General features: G+C 38.9%; 1 long non-coding RNA gene across 1 annotated transcript; it reads left to right on the top strand.

Moving 5' to 3' along the window:
* The first annotated feature begins 2,239 nt into the window (after positions 1-2,239).
* On the top strand, positions 2,240-5,818 carry LOC148225433 (uncharacterized). Its single transcript, XR_015804104.1, has 2 exons — positions 2,240-2,512; positions 4,161-5,818. It is a non-coding gene; the product is annotated as an uncharacterized LOC148225433 (long non-coding RNA).
* The last annotated feature ends 3,636 nt before the right edge of the window (positions 5,819-9,454 follow it).

A 9,454-nucleotide genomic window follows, 5' to 3' on the forward strand; every position in this document is an offset into this window, starting at 1 on the left:
GGTCCCTTAGAGTTGTCTGATATCATCTTACCATCATACACGATGCTTTACAGACAACTATTATCAGCTTTACGCTCACTTATTCACAAATTAGTGCCATTATTGTGGTGGATGAGCTAAGAACTGTGCTGCTCTTCGTGTCCTCTAAGTATTGCTTTTCCCCTGGGCCACTCATTCAACATGGGGTGGGAAAAGTCACATTCCTTGCTAAATTCAGCTATTGTCTAATGAGACCCTTCTGCGCTGCCTTTCTCTGTGGAAATTCTGGCTGTTGAAAACACCTGTTTGATCACCCAGTTCATATTTCTGCCTGCTTGAGGGAAGTCCCAGTTGTACATTTACCAGTGCTTTGGCCAGCCTAAAAAGGGACAGTTCTTGAGGTAATTTTGATCGTAATCTTTCCATCCTGATCCGATAAACTTTTTTAGTGTCCATTTTGTCCTGACATAAATGACTGTACAAGGCATAAAGCAATGATGAGCTGTCTTTGGGGGCTGGCTGGAGCACAGGCTGGACACTGGGATGAGAAGAAAAAGTCGGAGGCAGTGTCCTCCTTCTGGTCCTCACAGAAGAGCTCATAATGTGACAAATGTACTTTGTACAAAGACTTGTCCTCAGTAGCAGATGTGTCCCTGCTTGCCTGCCTGCTGGGGTCTTGTTGAGCTTCTCTATTGCCCTGCATCTGAGAGAATAATTGCAGTGCCTCCAGTGATGAAAGCCCAGTATGAAAGTTATGCAGAGGAATAATCATATTTAATTATTTATTCGTCCATGATTACATATGTTCTTCATGGTGGGAATCAAAGCACTTTTTACCTTACAGAAGGTAGAGAGGGAAGAGCTCACTACCCCATCCAGTCAATGGAGTGCCAAGGAAAATCAAATCCCATAGAAAACTGTATATTGGATTGCCAAGTATTAAAGTTTTGTTTCAAATCTAGTGATATTTGATATTTTTACGCCTCCATTCCTTAAGTCAATGGATACTGTGAGAATCTGAACATTCCTTTTAAAAAAGAAACTTTAATAATTTTACACTGTCTTGGGAGGGTTTGAAAACTCACAAATTAGGACACAAGAAAGGATGTGGCATATATTCTTTGAAAAATCTTATGACTTTTTCTCCTGCAGCCTTGGGATTTTTCAGCTTTGATTCACAATTTTTGAAAATTTGGAACAGCTGACAACATTTCTGTCCTTTTAAGGTGCTGCTACTTAATGCAGATGGTACTCTGAGGATAGCTTCTCTGGCAAAGGAGAGTTTTTAAAATGCATAGCTCATCTTTTTAGGGTGCTTGGCACAATGGGGTTGTGAGCCTTCACTGAGAATTTCAGGCACAACCACCGTAAAAATAATAAATAAATGAGGCATCTCATTCTATCCAGAGATGCTATATGGAACTGCTGTTAAAGTACACATTTGCAAATAAAAGCAGCCTAAATTTAACTATGACTCAATTACACTAAATCTGACCCATTTTTGTTCTGTGTTTCAATTTAACACTTATTTGCATTCTTAGACTTGGCGCTGTCGGAAGAGAAAGGAGGGGGAGCAGGCGTTTTCATCCTCGGAATTGCTATAAAAAAATGGTGATTAGGAAAACACAGCTACAGTCAGCCTGAAGCTGGGTAGCTCATTTGAACCCACTATAAAAGAAAAGATCGTTTTCTCATCCTATTAAAACTGAGTTAGCAACGGCTGCGTAGGCGGCAGGAGATCAGAAATGAACGTCCAAATTGGAGTTCGTACAACTGGGGTCGGGTCCAAAGCAAACTCCCTGATTAGTGAAACAATTTGTTTTTTACAATGACAGCAAATAGGTAAATCTTGTGAGCGTCAGGAAATCCTGGAGGATTTTGAATGGGAGCACTCACTGGTTTGCAAGTCGCACTTTGATTAGAAGGCATCGTTGCCTCTGGTTTTCGTGCTCATGTTGCGGGGACATAAACAAGAGGGACTCAATTTGCTAGGGGCATTTATTTCTCTGTCTCTTCCTCTCTCTCTCTCTTGTTTTTACAATCTATGTGTAATGACTAATTGGCTGTGTTTTCCCAGCTATTTTATGTTTCTCTTTCCCTGGTTACAAGTCGTACTAGAGCAGTATATCCACAGGGACCTATAGGCAGCCAACATTGCCAAATGATACGCAGCATTCCCCTTTCTCTCTAAAGTGTAAAACATTTACAAGTAAATTTACAAATGCATTAAGAACATTTCCTCAGTTGACTGTTAGTGTTTATTTCTTCCCCTTCTCCTCCCGGGAGCGGACACCTTCCAGCCCCTCAACTTTCACACACTGCTCTCCCGTTATTTGCCTCCTTCCCTCCCTGTCGCCCCTTTCCCTCCTCCTCCTCCTCCTCCTTTTCCAGTTCAGCGGCGCAAATTTCTGTTTGTGCCAGTGGGGCGGCCTGGCGAGACCGCAATTGCTCTACCCCACAGATTGACGAGCCCTCAGATGCCGATTTACTGTAGATGGCAGCCACGCTGGAGCCGCGGCACATCTGGAGTGGAGTAAGCTGACTCAGAGAGAGGGGCCAGCTCCAGCCGGAGCCAGCGCAGCCGAGCGCCGCGCTGAAAGGCAGCCTCCCCTCCTGCCTCCCTCCCTCCTCCCCGGGTACATTTCCTAATGTAAACACAGCCCAGGGGGGAAGGACACAGTAACTCTTTGCTGCGTGTTTGTCATTTCATGTTCTTTATCTGCTTGAGGTCAAACTGGAGCTCTGCAAAAACAGAAGCTTTGCTTTCATTCTAAATAGCAGAAAGCCAGCGCTGCTGAAGGGGAAAAATGAAAAAAAAAAAAAAAAAGAGAGAGAGAGAAAAAGAAAGAGTTTGCTTTTGTGTTTATTTGTTCCACTTTATGGTAATTTGGGGGATAATTTCATTATCTGCAACCAAATTGAAAACAAGCTGTTGTCTATGCTAATGATACCAGTGTATTATTTTATGTACAGTAGGCGTGGAGCTCTTTAAACTATGAGTGGACTGCATTTTTGCTTACTGCTGTAGCACTTCAACTTTTTTTTTAATAGTTGCAAAATGAGACTTTCCTTTTATTATCTCGAAACAAAAAAGATTAGCCATGGCTGCTTTGTTCTACAAAATGGTGAATACCTTTCACCGCCCAGTGCCAACCTGCTGTCCCACAAATGCATTCTGCAAAGAACATTACTGCAAAGCAAAATGTGTCCGTTTTCTGGGGTAGATATGCTGATTTTATAGTCCAGTTCACTGGACTGCTGAATTTTAATATCTACATGTAAAGAAGTAGGAGAGATTTTTGAAGCATTTACTGACTGTCAGCAATCTGGAAGAGAACTCTGTGATTCTTTACAAGTTTCATATAATTTTTATTTCTTCTTTCTAATAGCAAAATGATAAAGTTTATAGGTTAGTTGTTCAAACAACATTAAATCATAAACAGAATCACAGAATCTACTGGGCTGGAAAAGGCCTTTGAGATCATTGAGTCCAACCCATGACAATGCAAATATGTAATTTAAAATGGCTTTTCCCGCTCAGTATTTCTTGCAACTCAATGGATTTTGCATCCAATAAAGGAAAGAAAACAAACCTCAGAAAACATTGCTGATAACATACTCATGCTGATGTTGATTTAGCTGTCTTTATAGTAAAAGTCTGATTCAGATGAGAGCAGTGGTTTATCTGCTATGGCGACTAGTGAAAAATCTCCCTCAGTAAATGTATGAACCACTGCAGGTCAGACCCTAAACTATTTCTGTCTAGAGAAGTAGAAAACCTTTGACCACCAGATGGTTTTCCAGGGATGTTGGTTCATTGTTGCTACTCAGCTCAGAGGCCATGCTCAGTATTTTGGCCTTCTGGTGGATAAAATTCCAGATAAGTAAGTCGCTTTCCTGACTCTCAGTGAAGGCAAACTTGTCTGTCATGTAGGAAAACTTAGGCTGGGGCAGCAAGTGTGGCTGGACAACAAGTACAAGTTTTTGTAGCATGGTAGTGCAAAGTTTCAGCAGTGCATTCCCCACTCCCCCACAGGGCTCTTCCAAATGCTGTTGTATGTTCTGGGTAGATATACCATAACACTTACACAAAATATAGCAATATAAGTTTCATATTTCTTTATTACTGTTTTAGTTGATTTTAGTGATTTTGTCACAACTGTGTTTCCTCTTACTTTCAGGGTATTTCAGATTCCCAGTAGGAAAGGGCCAAAATTCCTCACGAAACATCTTGGCCAGGTCTCAGCCCTCTCACCAGGGGAAGCAGTGAGCATTATCTCCTTACTGCTTAGAAACCACTCGAGATGGAACCCTGTAAGAAAGGACACTCTGCGTGGGAGAGCTGTTGGTCAGCACAGACAGACTGAATTGCACATCTCCAAGGTCCATAATAACCTTTCTGTGCCTGAAGTCAGGAGCAGCATCATGGATCCAGGGAGAAATGCAGGGATGGAACACCATTTTGCATAATCTAGGTGATTACTGAGATGGATAAAATGGTTTCTTTGCAGTGAAACTATTTATTAGGAAAAAACTCCGCATATCTACACAGAAAAGTGATGGAACCAGTCTCAAAAGCAAAGCTGTCTAAAAAACTTCAAGAGAGATCTTGGCAGTTGACTGAAATCTAAAGTTTTTCAGGGACAGTTGGATTTTAGCTGAGTTCTTCTGGAAGCCTGCAGGGCTCTGGCTGGCAGACCATTGCTCAACCTTTTGAGTGCCAGGGTAGAGGATTGATGGCCTATCATTGCAGGATGGCCCACCAAGTAGTGTACCTTTGAACTAAAGACCTCAGGCCTTCCAGGTTTCAAAACTGGGACAACACTTGTTTTGAAACTTTTTTGATGTGTTTTGGTATTCATTGGAAATATTTTTATGAATTACCAAATCCTGACCCCAAAAATTGTTCCATAGGAGTTTTTGAACAGCTCTATTCTAGTCTAAGTTTAATGACCCTGAGGGGGAAGAAAAAGTTTCTTCATAAAGGAGAAATAAACCAGAATCCAGTGAATTAGTCTGAAGCAGTACTTTGACCCTTACTTACTGGGCAACCCTGCCTGTAATCCAGTAGATTGGTTTGGACTCAGTTACACAGTTCTAGTTCTAATTTTAAACATGATTATCTTGGTAGGAATTGCTTAAGTGTGTTTCCCCCCCCCCCCATTCCATTTAGAGCACATTTGAAGTTGATTCAGCTCCTTGTTTTCCACTAATGCCAAAAGTGTCCATGAAGTCTCTAAATGAAATAATCTTAGTAGATGACTACGCATCCTACTGATTATGCTATTGTTATTATATTAATAGCATGTGCTCCAACTTAGGCAATGTGCAGGTGCAAAACTCTCATTCAGCAGTACATAACTCTTTCATCTGCCGTTTCTTGCCAGTAGATTTCCTGCCCATATGAATGTTTCTTGTGAAATTTCTGGAGAATAGCTGTTGGAGCTTTGCCAGTTGTAAGAAAACAAATACACAAACAACCCCTTTCCAAAACTCAATCAACTCGCCCTTCCCCAGGCATCTCTTTTTGAAATGACTAATTCATTATAGATGTTCTTCATCTAACAACAATTACCAATTGTGACAAAATAAACAGTGTGGATTAATCTAACAAAGGCAAAAGTAAAAACTCTCCCAGTTGTGCCAGTAATGTCACTTCAGTGTGCCTGTGCATTGGTCTTCCCTTCTGGCTCATGTGGGTACCTCACTTTAAATATGTGCCCATGCCTGTCCTCAGTCATTCACTCTGTAACACTTCTTTTGAATCCTACCCATATATATTAGGTTTAAAAGACAATTAGTCTTTGCAAATAAAAATCAATTTTTAGAGAAAGCTTAACTGTGTGGGGTTTTTTTTAGGTAAGCAAGACTTTATCTACATGTGCTCAAACAGCAGTGAAACTTGTAGACTAGCATTTAGAAACTATATTTATTCCAGTAGGTTTCATGCTTTGTGACCATCATTCAGAAATGAAGACAGAAGAGCACTTTGAGAATCAGAGGGGATTTAAGGGTTTGAGAAGTGTATCAGTAGGTGTTAGTCTGCAAAAACATATGTGTGTGTGGGAAAAGGGCAGTTAAATTAACCCAGCTATTAGTACTGTACTTTAAAAGGCAATAGATCTCTTTAACATCTAAATAAACTGAGAAATCTGCCTAGAAGTAAGAAAAGGAATTTCCAGTTTCAACTGTGTTATTTCCTTTCAACATGATTATTTACAGTATACCTTTTCCATGTTGTTTTCAAAATGTTATTGAAATCTGAATGGTATTTCAATATATTATGACAGATCTGAAAGTCAAACACCAATATTTGCAATATTTTTTGACCCCAGTATAAACTGTAAAAAATTATCCTGTTATATTTTCTTTGCCTGCTTTCAGTGTTTTGTCTTGTTAAAGAAGTAGAGGATTCATTGAACTGGAGCCTGCCATTTGTTATTTGCATTTCTCAGAAGAGTAAGAACAGTCATCACTTATAAATTTTTCCAACAAAAACATAAACTCAGTATATAAATGTTCAGATTATAATTCCACCTCAAATATATATGTATCCTAAAAATAATCCACAATAAATGTTAGACTAAGCGAAAATGAAGAACAGTGAAAGAATGAAGTAGCGGAAAAAGAGGGGAAAAAAAAGTAGAAAGAAAACCACAACAATACAAATTGCAGGCATTAAGTAATATAGTGGCTATGAAAAAAGCACGTACAGATGAAGTTAAGAGACAGACAAAGGAAGCTATCCACAAAATTTTTGCAAAAGCACAATTTATTATTACCTGGTGGGTGAAATTGTCATCACAGTCATTGTAATGAAGTCAGGTGTCCTGAAACACAACCAATAAAAACCAAGAGCTTTTAAATACCCAAGATTAAAGGAAGATTCCAAAGTATTTCAGTGATCACCAAAGGGTGATTTAATAACTGTGCCAGGCCAGATGATTTAATAAATGTGTTCACTATCAGGTTTAAATTGAGTTACACAAATAAGGATTGCTATGCTCTAAAGAACGATCCCCTTCTCAGATTTTTTCGAGGGAAGAAATAAGACTTGGATGCTCTGATTTTGTGAGGGAGAAACTAATTCATTTGGGATCAGGTTTGTGTTTTGAACCTCTCTAAAAAGAAGATGCACTTTGGCTGGGACTCTAAGCCAGACCCATTTCTAATTCTGTTGTCCACAATTAAGAAAGTATAATCAACCTTCTATGCAGAGCATGGCTGAAATCTGTGTCTAAATTATTCCTGTGAGTGAATTTGAAAAAATTTGGTGCTTTTTAGTAGATTCAGCCCCACCACAGGACCCAGTTTTATCTTTAGGTGAGCATGTCTGGCTCTGGTTAATCAGTAAGGATTGTACAAGTGCGATAATGGGCAGAGCTGGACCTGTTATTTTTCATTAATTTCCTTAAGTCCAGTTGTAGCATGAGTATGTTCCTCATTAGTAATAGTACTACTATATTGGTTTTCCAACAAAACTTGCAAAATATTTCATTACTTTTTTGGTCCACTGAACTACTGAATTGCCAGCTCCTAACAGAAAGGATCTGTAACTGAATCACTAGTAAAAGGAGCAGGAAATTAGATAAAAGGGTAACACTGGTTTTACATGCCTAAATGAAAAGGTGTTAGTTTCAAATATAAAGGCATTCAATATATTTTCCAAATCTTCAAAAGTAGACTTTTGTTATTAAAATGTTGCACTACATTAACTGATAGTGCAGCACTGCTCCTATGACTTGCAACGGTTTAGTCCACGTGACCAAAAAATAAGGTGATAATTCCTTACATCCTGACAGGCACCATGATCTCTTTGGAAATTAAAAATCTTAGGGCTTGCATGATTGCAGTGTGATTATTGGATAGACAAAGATTTATTTTCTGATAATTACATTACAAGATATTATTTGGAGAAAGCCAGCATTGTAGCCAGATAAATACCCTGATTGATGGTGCCTGGAAAACTGTGGTAGGAACAGTTTTTGAAACACATATAACAAACATTTTAGGAAGAAAAAGCTTTTTAGCCTTCACTTCTGATGGGAAGGAGGAATTGTAAATGCAGGACAACAAGCTACGAGGATGAGAATTCTCCCACCTAACTTAGCCACCGGTGTTAACTATACCCATTTTAGGTTTCCATTAGAATCAGTGGAGGATGAGGCATCTCCAGAAGGTAATCTGTATTTTGGCTCTTTGAATTTTCGGCTGCTGGAGTTCTCTCTGCATTGGCTGTAAAGGGCATTTAGGGGTCCTACAACCCATAAATATAGCTGCCCATATTGAAGTGGGATGAAACTAGGACATCCAGTATACACTATAAATGTAGGACATACTACAGAGCTACATAACAAATGGAGTTCTTGGTCCCATCTAGGAAGCCCAAGTTAAGCTTAGAGAAGTTAACATCTTAAACTTCTCTAAGTTAACATCAAGCCAAATTCCACTGCTAGGAGTGGAGGAGAAAGAGGAAAGAGAATGTATCCTGGGTGAAGAAATAAAACATTTTCTCAGATGCTTACTCAATAGTATTGTGCTTCAGGCTCAGGATGTTGCTTCATTGTCAAATGGCTGATCTTTCCTTGTCATGCCTTCCTATTGTTCTCCATTCCTTAAATAATCCTGGCTTTCAGCTGCATTTTAAATCCATTTAATTCATTTTCAAACCCCCTAAAAAACAGAGATTAGTTTAGCAGATCAGGAAATAATTAGAAAAAAGATTGCATAATGGACCTAGTTAAATTACACAGTTGCTACTTGCCTTTGCATAGTAATAAAGATGCAGTTAATAGCTTCCACTTTATTTAGCTGCTAAATTCTGTTTTGTTTCAGAAACCAACTCCACTGCAATAACTACATTGTTCTTTGCTCATTAATCTCTATTATTTGCTCTTCTTTGAATTGTTGTGAAGTTTCAGAACATGGGCAGTCCTCTGGCAGACAGATGAACGTGTTGATCTATTAGATCTTTTAGGCTCTATGATTTAGACAAAGTAGTACTATTATAATGGTTTACAGACTTTAGTGCCTCATCTTAGGGTTTCACTGTTCAGTCCATGATATCACAGCAGCTCTAGAGCAAAACACCATTGCTGCAATTTGTTCTATACAAAAGGACCAAGAACAGCATAATGCTAATTATTATACAGTTCAGTATAATACCACTATATCCAGACCACTGTATGTGCAGTTAAATCAGAAAATAAGTAGGGGATTACAAGCAAGAGCTGAGGTTAATTAAAAAAAAATTGCATTCATACCAAATATGACTTTATGACTATATACTGCAGGCTGTTGCCACAAACTTACTCCTTGAACTGAGTCTTGTATCATTATAAGCTCTATCGGTAGGAGAAATGTAAGTAGCTCTAAACGTACTATAGTATTCTTCAGAAAAAGAGCAGTCTAGTACAAGTGACAAATACAGATGGAAATGTTGAAGCAGATTATTTCATCATCTTCATATTTATGT

The sequence above is a fragment of the Sturnus vulgaris genome, chromosome 1 (assembly GCF_052056855.1).
Source record: "Sturnus vulgaris isolate bStuVul1 chromosome 1, bStuVul1.hap1, whole genome shotgun sequence".
NCBI classification, from domain to species: domain Eukaryota; kingdom Metazoa; phylum Chordata; class Aves; order Passeriformes; family Sturnidae; genus Sturnus; species Sturnus vulgaris.